The following is a 14,500-nucleotide window of genomic DNA, read 5'->3' on the forward strand; positions in this document are numbered from 1 at the left end:
GAGAACATCTGTTGCTGCTGTAACCAGCAACTTCCTTTTTTTTTATTTATTTATTGCAATTAACAAATAAATTGTACAACTATTCAAATACACAGAAATGAAAAAATATGAATTAATATGTTCCCTGAGACTTTGGGTGCTAGGTTACTTTTCATTTTCCTTCTAAATTTCAGACCCATCCATCATTTTCCTTCTATTTTGGACATTCCAAAGAATGTTTTAGTATGGGGAAAAGTACCAGCCTCACTATCTCAACTTCCAGCAGTACCTTTTCAATACTTCTTTTGTCTTTAAGACAAATTCTGAATATAATAAATTGATTTCATATGCATTATATATTGAAAGTCCAATTAAATATGGTTTGCATATATGCAGTCCAGCTTAATATTTAAAAGAGAAACTGAAAATATCCCAATGCCTTTAGATTTTTTTATTATTATTTATTTATTTATTTATTGAAGCCAGGTCTTTGGCTGTCTTAAATTACTGTAGTTTAGTAAATTTAAAGAAAAGCATTTTACTACATAACACCTAAAGATCTAGTTTCCTGTTGTCAAAAATAAGAAGTATTAGCACTTCTATGTAGAGTACTCTTTCTACAGTATTATGTTATTCTCTGTTTTTAAAGATAAACTCTCTGTGTTGTTGGATTATGGAATTCTCCATTATCTACATTATATAATGTTGTATTTTAAAATAAATACATGATCTAATCTTACTCATTAAATCAATGAGCATTTTAAGACTGAATTTAATATTGAAACACCACTCCTAGAAAAATAACTCCTTTATTTATCAAGTAAACCCACTGGGGAGACAAAATATCCTTTCAAGAGAAAGTATCCTGGCCTACCAGGAAAAAAATAAAACAAAACAAAACAAAACAAATAAAATAAAATAAAAAGAAGTAAGTGCATAAAATGGGACTTTGGGATAGTTTAGGGAAATTAAAATAAAAAAAGTTGTATAATAATTTCAGCACTTCATTTACACTGGAAAGACCTAAACTCAATAGTTTTTTATCTTTTTTGCTGGAAAGTTTTGTATTTCCTTGCAATTAGGTCCATTCATACCAAGACCTTCCAGCACCTCAGCAGATACATGACTGTCTTTCTCCTAAGATTCAGAGAGATTGAGAAACTAATCGGTTAGACGTCTGGTATATGTCCTGGTAACTTGATTGTCCAGACTAGGCACTTACTAGAGTAACATTCAGCTCTGCCAGGATGCATAAATCCAAGTTTTCGTTACGCAAGAAACCAATGAGTACAAGATGGATGAGCATGTTTTCTACTTACTATGAAGTGAGTATGAGGCTTGGACTCCCATAGTCACCAAGGATGAGAGACTCTAGGCTCCTTAGTTTAGATACAGCCTAATTCTTCTGATAAATCCTGTCCAAAAGCTGTGTTCTGAGCAGACCTAACAAGAAACTGTTAGAAGCAGACCAGTCACAAAACAGTTATGCTTCTTTTATTATTAAAATATTATGTTCTAATAGTGCAAGGAATTCTAGATAGATTAATCTGTCCTGTTTAGAAAGCTATTGTGATACGCCGCTGTATGCCTGCATCAGGCTTGCCATCCTTCCTGAGATTGCCAGTAGTTCACTACAAAGTAGAATTATTACATTCAGTTTAGAAAGGACTGGGATAAAAACGCATTTCACACAGGGCACCAGGTGTTATTGATGTTTGGTCTGGAGTCAATGTACAGTTTCCAAAGGGCTGTAATAGAACCGTAAGGCCATTCTCTTTTATTTTCTAAGTTTTTTGGGGGAGGAAACATTCAAAGAACATATAAAGGAAGAATATGCAACAACACTTTTAAAAATCCTGTCAAAATCGCATGAGACTTTTCATCACTTACAATTTGTTTCTTTTAGTACTACATCAGTTTTAAATACTGATATTGGTTTGTCTGCATATTCAGTATTCTGAACATGGTAGAGAGATTTTCAAGAGCTTTGACACAGTCTGAAGAGATGGAGAAATAGATACTGCCATACCTGCGTTTCAGATTTTGTCCAGTAAACAATTATCCTGAGGAGCTTAACACGTGAATGTTGGAACAGTGGTATTCTTCACCCTCTTTGTACCTCCAGACTGATTTAATATTTTCAGATAGTGCTTATTTACTGCACAGCCCTCTCTTTATGCTAGAATTGCACCAGATGAGTGCATTTACCTAATCAAAATATATGCCTGTGGAAGAGTGACATATTGTGAAGGCTCAACCTTTCTGTACGCAGCACCCTCTGGAATCTGTATCACCTTTCAGCCCTTTTTCTTTTAAAAAAATGTTACTCAGTTTCAAATAAAGGAGAATTTAAAAGCATCTCATCCAATCCCACAAATAAAAGCAGGAATTTCCTCCTGATAAATCTTTTTGACTTTTGAGAATGCAAATAGGAGCTGAAGGCAATTTCACAGTTAGATCTCATGGCTTTTGGAGGAATTATCCATTAAACTTTCTGTGTAGCTTTTGGACAATTATATTAAAATCAGTAAACAGAACTATCAGTTTCCTCTATACCTGGAAATAAATGAATACACACAGACACTCAGTGTTTGTGGTCATCATGTGTAGAAAAGTTGTTAATAATTGTGTCTGCTCTGTCTGCTTCTTTGTCTGGGAAGAATCACGTAGCTTATATTGGTGCTAGAAAGTGTTCATAGTAGGGTTGGTAGGATGGACTAGTGCATATTACGTTATTGCTTTGGCTTCAGTTCCCCAATTTTCAACTGTCTTACTTAGTTAATCTGGAAGCAAAATTTGGGTAAACAGAACTATTTTCATGTTTGGGTTTATCTAACTGTTAAACCTGGAGGCTTTTTTAAGAACACTGAACTTCTACTTAACAGATTGGGTTGGATTTACATCATTGCCCATAGCTCACAATAAGCCAAAGAAGGCAGAGCCAATTTTCTGTTAATCACATTGCTATTACTTCATTAATGTTCTCCGTATTTATATTAAATGTGGAACGGTTTTGCAATAATCACAGCTACTTAAACATGTTGAATCATGGCAAAATAGGCAGCTCAGGTTTACTATATCCAATTTGTTACTATTGTATTCTGAGGGGCTGTAATTTTTAATTTATATAGAAAATGTTGTGAGTATTGTGTAGAGGAAAAAATATGTAAGATCCAAGTTCACCAATCTGTCTCCTTCAGCAAGACACATTCACGTAACATCAGTAAGTGCTAAAAGCACTTACCAGGAGTTGTGAGCTTTGTGAACTCCTATTAGATCTTTTAAATTTAATATAGTAGATACTCTTTCTATCCTAGCTTCTTGCAATTAAAGGAAGCTTTTGGAGGGGATAGAGTTAGACCCAGTGAATCTATACTGTATCAGCTCAGCTGGAATTTATGGGCTGGCTGAAATAATTGAACTTTTCTGTCACGCCAGTGAGAATAAATGATTAGAATAGTCTCCTTTGCTCTAAAATATAGAACTGCTGGGCATGCAGGCTGAAATTTGATTCTTTCTGAGTTCTAAAACATCAAACTTTTCTTTTTTTTCTTTTTTTTCTTCAGTATGGATAGAATCTTTTTTTTTTTTTTTTGCATGCAGAAAAGAAAAGGCTTCAAAGAACAATTGTGATTCTCTGCTCTAGCTTCCTGCTTAACTGAGGCTATGGTGTGTTTTCCCTTCCCCTCCCTTCCCTTCCCTTCCCCTCCCTTCCCTTCCCTTCCCTTCCCTTCTTTTCCTGTATATGCTGACCATAAGCAGGGGAGAGAGGGGTGCTGAAACTTCCTTTTTACAAAGTTTAATTTGCTGGAACCAAAATCTCAGATGTAACTTTTTGCTAGACTCATCTTGCAACTCCGATCTCTTTGTAGCACTTTGTAAGTATTATCTACTAAATAGGACTCAGTAGTAAAAGCAGAGAAAAACAGACAATATGAAAGTCAGGACTGAGGAGCAGATGGTGCAACATGGCGTAATAGTGTCAACAGAAATGTGAGCAGAAAGACCTATTGAAAGAGAGGCAGATACAAAATCATATCAGTTGGTCTTTTTATTTGCATAAGATTCTAGTGATAGTAGCAAGTATTTATTTGTTTTATTACTCAGACCATACCAGGCGAAAAGGAGCGTTCCAGAATTTCATCTTTTCTGGAAACAGAGCTGTTAGGACAGGTTATATAATATCTTTCTATATCTCCTTACAATGTTCATAGTAAATTAGGCTCCAGTCCTGGCTAACATGTTTGCTTATAGCCATTCATTTGTCTTCCTGTCTTGAAGTTTTGCCTTCTGCTGTCTTGGTTTGTTAATGATGTTGCCCCAAAAGGAAGTCTATGACAGGTTTTTCACAGCAAAGAACACTCCTTAAAGGAGTCTTTCTAAAGGTATGTTTAGATTTCCAAAATCTAGGGCAAGCTTTGAGGTCGTGAATTCTGTACAATTTGTAATTTCTTTAATTCCATTCTTCTATTACTAGTAAGCTTTTCTGCAACAGACTGAATCTGACATCAGACTGTTTCCCAAATTCTTACTACCATAAGTTGTCTCCAGAATGATTTATTTGTTTTCCATTTAAAAAAAGATAAGTTCAGAGATATTAATCGTAGTGAATGCAGTTTAATCAAATATTTAAGAACAAATATCGCTTATAATAATTGAAAATCATTCAACTAAAGGTCTCCTGTTCTATTTATGCAACACATCTTCAGAGTTAGGTAAATTAACTGTTTAATCTACTCATTGAGTATTTGCTGTACAAGAAATGGGGAATGTGAATACTGTTCACTTTGCCAGAAGTGTTCTATTATAAAAATAAACAAACGAGAAACATAAGAAAACAAAACATTAAGTGAAGATCACTGCACATAAGTTAAACTAATACATGCTTTTTTGTAGATATTTGATGCAAAGCCTTTCAGCCAACAAATGCAATGCAACTGAATCAAAGCAGAGTAACAAACTACAAAAGGGAATATACTGTGAAGTAGCTTCTTTAAATAGTCTCAAATTCTGACAATGGAGAATAAAACAAAAACCAAAAGTTTAACTGTATAATATTGTAAATTACTACCATGAAATGAAGGAGTAAAACATGTACTGCTTTTTTTCCAAAGCCGGCACAATACTCTCTATTTTTTTTCTTTTTATGATCAGTAGGAAACAAACAACAATAGTTTGAGAGATTTGAAAGGTAATGTCTTAGCTATAGCAATGTTATCTAGAGATCACACACTATAATCATGAGATATATAAACGAGCAATATAATCTTCTAACAAAACAATTCACTTCAACAGCCCAAGATCTAAGTATTCAAGCATGCAAAAGCTTTATATTTCTCCCCGACTTGAGCTGGAGAATGAAAAATAAACAGAAATTCAAGCATTTCCATGTCAGAATAATGTTTCTAAGAATACTTTCTGAACTTGGATGCTTTCCAGAACTAGCAATCTAAACCTCATTCAGAAAGCAGTGGAATCCAATTCCAGCAATGCATATCCAGAATCTCTATTCTGTGTGTTTAGAGAGGGAGGTTCCTCAGAAAGCAAAACTAGAGAAGTCTCCATTCTTAGCAGAGGGTGTCCTGAAGTAAATTCCGTACTGCAAGAGCAAACTGTGGAGGACCATACCTGAAACTTCAGTCTTACAGGAGACTGGACTGTCCAGTAACCTACATGTAAATTAAAGTGAAACTTTCGAACTCTTCAAATTTCCTCATCATCTGGGTTATTAGAGGGAAGGTTACACACAGGGTATGACCAAAGTTTATTGTTTAGAATATGTACAGGGATGGGAGAATCTCACCTTTTGGTCTTCTTAAAACTGTTCCACAAAAGACTATGCTAGCAAAGAGTACAAATAGCCATAGGAACAGTGATTACTCATATGTAATCTGTGTGTTTGCTATGTTCTCTCATACATCCTCCAAGTGAGGCTCTTCAGAAATGTAGACTTACTGAGGCTACCCATAGAAAAGGCAGACCAGAGCTCTGTGCCAAGCTAGTCTGGTTTAGGATGTGCTGGACAGGCACCGAAACAGAATACAGGTTCCCATCTCTAGTTTGCTTAGGCTAAACAAGCAGGCACTTAATTCACTTCAGTGGGGCATCAGTTGAATAGGTTTACCATAACTCAGAGTGTGGCAGGACAACTGACACTGATTTCTGGTTTTAGTTAAAGCAATTTGAGATTTAAGTGGCTAAAGCCTACTTAACTGTGGTTTCAGGCGTTTATCAATTTTTTTTCCCCCTCCTCACTCAGGCTTGAGTGAGAGCATTATAGTTAAGTATGTAAGAAATTAACTACAGGAGCTTAATCAAGGGCTTAGTGCAGGAAGTTTTTTGCTTTTTTAAGCAAGTATTGTGTTCGTCTTCCTGTATGTAAGAAAGTAATACACAGAGAGTACTTTTTAGAATAAGGTAAAAGAAGGAGGTGAAATAGTTTTCCTAAATAAAAATCAGATAATGAATCTGCAAGGAAAAAGTAAAAGGTGTAAATTTCAATGCTTTATTGTGTACTCTTTATACTAAGCTAGAGATAAACGTGTCTCTTACCAGAAGGCACTGTTTATATAAATTATGTTTCTAGAGAACTGAATTGCTGAACTCTTTTAATATGGGACTTAAATGGATTTAAATGGTATTTTGGATAATTGCTATTGGGGCCTTTAGTTAATTGATGTCAAGGTGTCACAGGGGCTGGGGGGCTCCCTGGTGGGGGATGCTGCCAGCAGGGCCGGTGCTGGCTGCCAGGTCCCGTCCCACTGCCCCAAGGGAGCAGGGTCCTGGGGGAGCCGGAGCAGCCCCAGCCCCAGGGGGCATGAGGCACCGCTGACTGGAGTGCCAGGGCCAGGGGTCCTGTGGTCAGGCAGGGGCCAGGCTGTGGCAGGGCTGGAGCTGGCACGGCTGTGGTGTCATGGGGCAGCGACTGACGGCCCTGGGCTGGGCCGGGATGGGGCCGGGGCTGCGCGGGGCTGCGGGAAGGCCGGGGGTGAACTTGTGGTGCCCTTGAGGACCTGACGATTGGCATCTTTGTTAAATAACATGACAAATACCTGTTCAGAAAACCCAAATAAATTTTAGTAGTGCAGCCTATTACAGATTCATCATTTTAATTGGAAGAAGGCTTAAGGAAGCATAAATTTCAGTTCCTTGTTAAACCTGTGGATCATCATTTCCAAGTAACTCTTTTAGAAAGTTGCATATATAGTGGTAGTACAGGAGCTTGTTCTAGATAGAAATGACTTCAAATTCCTTGATATTATTCTGAAAGCTAACACAAAAAATAGGTTCATTAGGGTTTCTTTTTTCTGTGCTTATGGTATTACATCCTTCTTGGTCAGACATTGGTGTAACTATACAGTTACAGCATTGCAAAAATGCATATGCAATCTAATCCACATGACTTATGTAACATGATTCGTAGAGTTGTAGATAGATTTATTCTTAAACAAACTTAAGTGATCATTAAAGAAACACAAAGCACATTGAACTAAATATACCCCACAATAACATAAATAGTATCTAGTCATGCCTTTGGAAATATACAATTAAGGTAGAAAAAAATACGTATGTGTAGTTCAAGGCAGGGAAATTTTGCACAGATATGTTTCCTGTGAATTTGATACTCATATCATTAGTTGGGATTGGTCACTAACCAATTTGTTTTCTTCCACTTTTCTTCAGATGTTAAACTTTTGTTTGACAGGATTACAGCATATGTAGTCTCTTAGTCTCTTATTTATTTTAAAACTTAGTCAGACTTCAGTCATATAGGCACAAAGAATAATAAAAAGTTTTTGACATTTTCTTTCAACATTAACAACTACATTTGTGGCTGTTCAAGAAACATGGCTTACAAAAAGTATGGTGTATAAATGGATTCTTATTAATCTTTATCTATTTTCCACAGCAGGCTGGTGTCATCCCGTTATTCAATCCTCTTCTTCAAGGAAAACACCCTTATCTGCTGAAATACATAGCAGTTTAGTTCTCTATCTACAAGAAAACTCACGGTTTATTTTCTGCAGAATTCAGGAAGTCACAGAACTATTTTCACATATCTTTTGTTTTCTAGTATCTATTTCTGTTTCTTTATTTTTCTTATAACTCAGTTTTAATGAATCAACAAATTGCATTAATTTAATATACTATATTAAATATAATTTAATAATAATATACAAAATAACTTTAGAACTCAGGTATATCTGGCAGCTGGATGTCTTTGTTATTATTAGGCTAGAGAACTAAAACCCTTAGAAGAAAAGCAGAAATTCTTATCAGCAGTTGGGTATACCTGGGAAAGGAATAAAAAGGTACTTCATCCAGTATGCATGATCACTCTTATTCCCTTTAATGCAATCATTAAAACAAAAAAAAAAAAAGTGATCTGGATTGTATAGCTCATTTTGCTTGGCTGACTTTACTTAAGTAAGCTTGGTACCCAAGGATATGAAAATCTTTTGTTCTCAGCAGGAGAGCAGTTACCCTGCATATGCAACAGCAGGCTGTAACAACAGTCTTCATGATCCCTTAATGGTTTATCCTGTATGGGTAATCATTATTAAGCCATAGTCTTTGCTATTTCTTTCTTTTTTTTTTTTAAGACTATTTTACAAGATGATGATCTCTCATTTCCTGGCTGCAATCCAGAGTTTTAAGCACAAAACCTAGTTTGTTTGTTTTGAAATGTACAGGTTTCTGTGTGTTTATTGCTTCATCAATTACTTACGTTTTGTTTACACGAACTCTTTTGAATGAAGAAAATTTAGACTTATCATTTTTCCTTTAAAAGATTTATTTAGTGGAATTACAACGTAATAAAATCTGGTGAACTGTTGGGAGATGAAAAGAAAACATTTGATACATCGAAAGTAAACTAAATTTTTCTCTCAGGCCTGTTTTCTCCTTGTGATGGATAGCTGCAGGAGTTTTATGAATATTTTAATTCAGACACAAATGCTAATTGAACTAAAGAGATGTATTTCAGCTGGGCTTGTGCTCTTCTTATGTTTACTTTCTACATATATGCTAGTGCTTTTAAAGTATGAATATCTTTCAGAAAATTTAAAGTGATATTTCTAAAAAGAAGGAAGTAACCTGCAAACTTTCACAGGACTCCTGAGAGAAATCAGGACTCACTCAACTGTAAGAAATACTGAGTTCCACTGACTTCAGTAAACTTTAGGTAGACACACCAATTTTAGGACATGCCCATTTTCAGCTAAGAGCAAACCCATATTTATGAACCAGCCTTGGAACTAAAGCAACTCATCTCAAAATAGGAATATCCATAGCAAACTGTTTCCCCATGGTGCCTGAAGAGCAAGTAAAATGTGTATTTTCACTTAATGTTGATAAAATTCATAGGGTCTTATAGACAATTTGTGAACTAAAATAAATAGGTGTATATCACAGATAAATAGTTCTAATCATCCCAATTTTTATTTAGCTCTCAGGTGTGGTTTTTAGTCATATCTGTGTGTTGAAGACAACAGAAAGCTACTTCACCCATGTAAGGTTTAGGTCATGAACCAGCAATTTTAATAGTACATTTTCTTTATCAACCTTTTAGATGTCTTTGATTTAAAAAAGAATTTAAATGAATCATGCACTTGGCCCCTACACAGGAATTAATTTTATCATATATCCCTGTTTGCTAGTGCTAGCAATATTTCCAGTGATTTTATTAGTTCTTTGTTCATGACCTAAAGAAATGAATGTTAACTAGTCTTCCAAATACAATGCAGCTGATGGAGAATCACCCTACCTCATCCTTTTGTAGTTCAGCTTTTGGTACATTTCACTCATTTTAAGGAGACACCAGAGAGCAATTTTGTTATTTTAATACAGCACAGCTTTGTAAAGTTGATAAAATACAAGAAGATATTATATTGCTGAGACTGATTTTTTTCCAATATCGTTTTTCAGCTGCATTTCCTCCAGTAATTTTACTAAGCAATTTTTGAAATGCACTCCAAGCAAGCATGTCATGCTTAGTTTGCTAAAAGAAGAATGTAAGTATAGTGAACATCCTACTGCAATATTGAAAAGGTATGGCTTTATCGTTATTTTTTGCGAAGGGAGAAAAAGGAAGAAGGAAAGAAATCACATTGCTTGCCACACTGCATCAAATTTTTTTTGCCTTATGAGCAGAGTAGTTCTTTGGCCCAGAAATCTATAGTTATAAGAAGTACTCATGGGGTACCTCTAAGGCTAGACTGTTATGCTAGGTCCCTGAAACTTCGGAGAAAATTGCTAAATTCTAAGAAAGTATTTAGATCACCCAGCATTAAAAAATAAAAAGAAAATAAAAAATAAAAAATGCTTGTAGAGGTAGGATTGTTGAAATGACAATTCAAGGCTTCAAGATGGAAAACACTGAAATAAAACATGTAAAATCCTAGGTGAAAAAAAATCGATACAATTCAGCAGCATCAAGGATCACCCCCGTTTCAAAAGATCATCCCTATTTCAAGGGATCACTCCAATTTCAAGGAATAACAAATACTGAACTTTTTCCGCTTGACCAATGACTGCCTGGCCAACAAAGACTCACTGGGTGCTGTATTGCAGATGGGGAACCTATTAATGCTTAGCATAGTAGCTCATCTGTCCCAGCTATCTGTGTGTGCATCAGGCAATAAATAATTTATTTGTACTTCAAAGTTGTGTATATCCTGCCTGCAGAGTGCCTTTGTGAATGGTTAAAGTTGCACAGATGGTGACCCCCAGAGAGAGGGTTATATGGCGAAAACTGGCAAGGCAGATGTAGCGTAGAGAAGAGAAGAAGGGAGGAGACCTCTGGAGAGAGAAGTTTGCTGGGTTGGCTGCTGCTCATAGGAAGAGAGAGGGAGAATTACTGGCTCTCTCACTCTCCTGTTCCCAGCAGGAGTCTATGTATTTTCGTATACCCAAACTCCTCTTTCAGTGGTGGCAACAGTAGAAAAAGTGACTTTCTCAAACTGGAGCACTAGCAAAAGAGACAGCGTATCTGTGAACATTTTGCTGGATTCAGTCAGCTCTTTTCATAGGCAAGTACATCTTTTGCCTATAAGTGAATTAGCTACACATAGTGTTCTATGTGTTGAACCGTTGGGTGAGTGTTTGCAGGATCACAGCCTATATTAAAAAATAATAACCAAATTTAGCCTAAATAATTTTTTGTTAGGCTCTTAGCTTTCTGTAAGAATTAAACCTTTCCTGCTGGAGTAAGAAATTGATATGTTCCACGCTAAGGATTTATCATTGGCTTGATGGCATAAAGTTTCATTGCCAGATTCAAAATGAAATGTGGAAAGATCAGAGGCGATGCCTTTTAAGATTGCTAGGGTTTATCTCTCTGAAGTTGAGCAAGAAGAAGATTGCTATCAGAAAAGAGAGAGCTTGTGTAAAGGAAAAGCTTATAAGGAGAAGAGCCAGAGAAACAGAAAAGGAATAGCTCTTTGAGGAATCTGCACAAAATTGGCTTATGAAAAAGATCACTGAGGACTGATGTTAATCAAAATTCTTTTTTCTTTTCTTTTTTTTTTCCTTCTGAATTAGCATACTGAAGTCCTGCTGAGTTGAGAATAATAAAGTTTCTTTATGCTTCCTGTATAGATTCAGGGGACCGTAACTACCAACAATCTGAGAGAAGTGTTGAGGGGTGTACCACGTGATAGAAGAAGACTTGTGTTGTCTTTGATAAAAGATATTTTTGAATGTTCATGGATCTAATGATGATGTTCTTCATTATAATCACTTTCTTCTTTTTATAAGTTGAAGACTAACAGCTATTTCTACGCAATGAAGTTGCATGAGGTGTAGTAAATTGTCATTCAATTATTTTGCTTCACGTATTATTTCTATAATGCCATTACTTATATATGATGATATGTTTGTTGTTCACTGGGACTTCTGTTCATATCTCCAGTGGAGAGAATAATCAGTAAATGGACAATAAAATTTTAAGTTACTAGAAATGACTCTCCAAACCAACCAGAGTGGGGAGGATAAGAACAGTTCTACTTAAGTCACTAATGGTCACTAGCAATCTCAAATCTGGTCATTCTTGAATTTAGGGCTGTTTTCATTCACCCCCCTTCCCTCCTCTTTCCCCCCTCAAAAATGAAGAACTCTGTGACTTGATTGATAATCTACAAAATAGACTGAGAAAAGAATCCAACTGTTAAAAGACTTTTTTTTTTTTTTTCCTATCTGGAACATGCAACGGAAATACAATAACTTTAAGAGCAATTCTGTTGTTGCTCAATCTTATGTTCTGAAATATTTGGAAAAAGAAAGCATCTTTTTTCACTGTATCAATCATCAGCTAGAGATAATACTTCATCTTCTCAAGAACTTTCAATCTGAAAATAAGTTGATGAATTTTAGTATCTAAAACTCACAGTATTTTTGGTTAAATACCAAGATATCAATGTGCTCATATATTATGTAATAATGTCAAATAACTATACGCTTAGAACTGAGAAAGAAAATGAGAGGTATTTAAGGCAAGTTATCTGCATTTTATATGTCTTAATTGAAACAGAGGAACTGTGGAAATCTCTGTGAATTACACCACAAAAGAAGTCTGTAAATTTTGCGGTCTCAGCATTAGGCAAATCTAAAAAGTCTTTTAAATATTTTCACGGTGAGAAGAGAATTATAAATACAGACAATTGTGACTGCAGTAATGATACAGCTTCTTCATCTACTTATGTTGCATACTTGTAAATTCATGGCTGAATCCTGATGTTGGCTTTGCTGATAAGCATTCTGTTTCTTTGTAATATTTGGTATAACAGAATATAGAGGTAATTGCTTATTTCGGGGGATAAATCACCTTCTGGATAACATTTAAGGAAAGTATGGTGTATTTAAAGTTAATGTTTAAGCACTTCGTAAAGAAACTTAGCAAGCATCAAAATTTCTTCCATGAAAAACTGAACAGACTTCACTGATTATATCAGTAGTATCACTATCTATCCAGTATTCTATGTAGTGATAGACACCCCACTTGCTCATTCAAAGGAACCATTTATAATTTTTTCCCTGGCAGTTCATATTCTGATTTACATACATTTAGACTTTTGCATTATATGTCTAATGGATGCACTTTCTTATGTTACAAATCGTAAACCTTAAGCTGTGTACAAACGACCTTCACAGAGCATTAGTCCATATTTGCCTGATTTCTTCTCGGCTTTTTTTTATTTTAATCTTTATACATAATTATGGAGAATCAATATTGAAATTCATTCCAAATACCAACAGCAGAAAATGTACCCTAAACATTTAGCAGATATACTAGACTTCCACTCAGTAGCCTAGAGACCTGAAGTACCTTCAGTAGGCATATGACTCCTTCAAAATAGTAAAAATAATGCAAATAATGAAAACCCTCACTTCTATACGTAGTTTTGGAAGCTCAGAGAAGAAGATGGAAAATTAATTCCTTCAGGGTTCATCCCACGATGGTTCAAGGTTCTCCCATTTTTGAAGCCAAAAGCATTTTTATAATGCATCTGTGTCACACTTTGAAAAAAATGTTAAAAATTAACAAAGGTAATGTTAGCATGTGTTATATTTTATGCTAAGGTGCTAGAAATATGTTTAGGGGAGATCTCAAAACATTTTGAACACTATTTCTCAAATATTTCCTAAGAAAACAGGATATTGTATAAAACAAGTTCTTGAAAGTTCAACATCATTACAAGTTTTTGAATCAACGTAGAATGAATTTCACATTTTTGGCACAAGCAGTATTAGAATTTATCAGGCAGAAACTTAAAAGGCTACTGCAATAAAGATTAGAAAAAGTAAAATGCAGGTAGTCACCGCTTTAATAGCTCATATATTTTTACTTCTGTGTCCACATATTTGTTTTTTATAATCTTTCTCATGTGTTTCTGATGATGCAGTCCCATTTGATTTTTATCTTTGGAGATGCAACTAAATTATTAGATAGAAGCAACACATAATTCTGCTCAGTAAGTAAAATCAGTGAAAACAAAACATACCCCCTGTGAAAGCCAGTCCATCTACTATAAAGAAAAGTCATGGTTGTTGGTTGGGAACTACAGATAATTAGGTTCCAAAGCACCAAATTTTGACAGCAGAAAACACAGGATCTGAGTTTCCATAAATCCATTTTCTTTCAACCAAATTAAAAAAATGGATGTTGTTATTCAGTGTGCACGGAGTTGTTACAGTGAAAAAAATTGCCATGATGGCTTGTTTACATAGAGAGTATAGGAGGATTGACAGGGTCTGATCAGTAGCTCTCCAGGTCTGCAACAGATCAAGGTCTCCACAGGACAGTGCAGATTGGTGTGTGAGCAGACCAGCAGTTGCAGTTTTTATCTACTAACAGTCAGTTCTGCAGATATTATGGACTCCACCACAGGTGTAAGCATTTCTCTTCTGCTGGCAGAAACCATTACTTTATGAAAAATTTTTATACCTACAAATAAATTTCAGTTACTATTTTAAACACTACTTGAGAATGATTGCATTTTCTTTCTGTTGACAGGATTCAGAC

Source organism: Dromaius novaehollandiae, chromosome 1, assembly GCF_036370855.1.
Source record: "Dromaius novaehollandiae isolate bDroNov1 chromosome 1, bDroNov1.hap1, whole genome shotgun sequence".
Classification (NCBI taxonomy): domain Eukaryota; kingdom Metazoa; phylum Chordata; class Aves; order Casuariiformes; family Dromaiidae; genus Dromaius; species Dromaius novaehollandiae.